Source organism: Bombus affinis, unplaced genomic scaffold, assembly GCF_024516045.1.
Source record: "Bombus affinis isolate iyBomAffi1 unplaced genomic scaffold, iyBomAffi1.2 ctg00000527.1, whole genome shotgun sequence".
Classification (NCBI taxonomy): Eukaryota; Metazoa; Arthropoda; class Insecta; order Hymenoptera; family Apidae; genus Bombus; species Bombus affinis.
In genome coordinates, this window is record NW_026109165.1 from 8040 (window position 1) to 10053 (window position 2014).

General features: G+C 37.4%; 1 long non-coding RNA gene across 1 annotated transcript; it reads right to left on the bottom strand.

Moving 5' to 3' along the window:
- Positions 1–295: 295 nt before the first annotated feature.
- On the bottom strand, positions 296–1747 carry LOC126928091 (uncharacterized). Its single transcript, XR_007716274.1, has 2 exons — positions 802–1747; positions 296–692 (listed from the first exon to the last, which is right to left on the bottom strand). It is a non-coding gene; the product is annotated as an uncharacterized LOC126928091 (long non-coding RNA).
- Between the last annotated feature and the right edge of the window lie 267 nt (positions 1748–2014).

Below are 2014 nucleotides of genomic sequence, written 5' to 3' on the forward strand. Positions count from 1 at the left end.
TAACGATCAACAAAATATTACCAATAAAAATATTGAAACGAGATGCTGAAAGAACCTTTTAATGAAGTACAAATGATTATTTCAACTTTAATTCTGTTAAATTTGAATTGAATCATTTATAAACCGAACAGGTGTATAAAATTTTATTGCGTAAAAATCGTGAAGCTGAAAATTAGGAACGAATAACGAATGAGTAACCTAGTTTCATTAAAAGGTACGTGTACGCCGATCCGTGTAACAACTTCGACACTCCAATTATTATAAAGCATGTATCCTTCAGAGATTTTTTGCGCGAACGCAAGATACCTTTTACACGTGCAACTGAATAAGTGGAACGTGATTTTCGATATTTCTTCTTGTAGAACTTGTAACAACGTAACTGTTTCACGAATATTTTCCCTGACACTTTTACAACGATGCGTAGAAATCTCCTTTTATAATTAATAATTTCAGCATTTCTCTGAACAGTTTCGTTGCGATTAAAAAATATACAAAGCTTACGACGTGCTTGTTTAAAAATATTTATATGGAACAAGATTTCGAATTTGTCGCATCAATCGCGATCTCAGCAGGTGTAAATTAATTCGTTCTAATGAACGAATAAATTAAACGACTCGTGACAAAAATTATCCCTGTCCATGTTTGTCTTTCTAAAACTAATTCAAGGCGAGTTAAATGAATCGCTGTGTACCCTATTCGCGCAGCATGTGTTTTAACGACCAGCATGCAAGCGTTAACGGTGTACTTTAGTTTCTCATGGTTGTGTTAAGCTGGTTGCTCTTAGAATGAGCATATACTTACCGCAGGAATTGAACAGCGGAGACGCCCGCAAGATGTTGACTTCGAATTGTAACATATGCAGTGTATGCAAATCCAAGGTCCCGGCACATACATCTGTCCATGTAAGACAGATCGTCCTTCGAAATCAGTACAGTTTCCTCCTAAATGCACTGAAAACGATTACCAGCGTCAATATCTTTGTCACTCGACAATCGTACGCGCAGTTACGCTAACCGTTTTAACGCCACGCAGCGTGATCACTCTATTCGCGTACCGTGGTAAATTGTGCCACGATGTATGGTCACGATCATTAATTCGCAACGCGCTCAAGCGTGCTCGTCGCGAGTCATATCAGAGTTTCCTCTCGTAATTACTCGTTTTTCAAATAATCATAAACCAAATAAAAAAAAAAACCAATATAAAAAATTACCTCTTGAATCGGAAAACCAAATCCTGCATTATAGAATGTTATCACACAAACGAAACGCAGAGCATAAATATTTCGCAAACTTTTGAGTGTTTGTTGTAACGCTTCCAGTATAACCGATGAAATGAAGCGCGAGCACGTCGAACGGTATATTTCGATGAAAAAAACAGGATGAAAAAGGGCAGCGCGATCGCGTCGATCGGTACTACTCGCAAATAAATAAACGAAGCGCTATCGCGCTGCACAGCACAAACCGATACGGAGTCTTGAAACATCCGACACTAAAACGGTTAATAACATTACGAAAACGACCGTACCAGGAAATTTTTGTTCAACGGATCCGCATTGCGGCTATCACGATGCTCCTTCGTTGCATCGATGCTTCATCGATGAGATTAAAGCACCGTTGAAATAGGTTATTCGATTTCTTACATGGGCAAAAAGTTTTTATATCGTGTTTGCTGTTTTACTTCGCAAGTGTGCTTTACAGTATACGTTAGAACTCCAAGTCGAGCTATCCGAGTTAAAGTCTCTTGAAACTTAAAACGGCACTTAAAGGATATAGGTATAATAGAAGGTTCGTTTAAAATTCAAAAGTGTATATACGTACATATACATTTGAATAAAAATAGCGGATAATCTCAAGTAAAAAAGTAGGTTCGTGTTAGTAAAATGGTTTCAAAATACTTGTCAAAAGTCAAACGACTTGACTAATTAAGAATGGATGTAAGAGATTGAAAGCAAAGGGCATCTAAGAGTATCAATTAAGTAACAAACTCACGGTGACAAAGAGGTTTTCACTCGCTC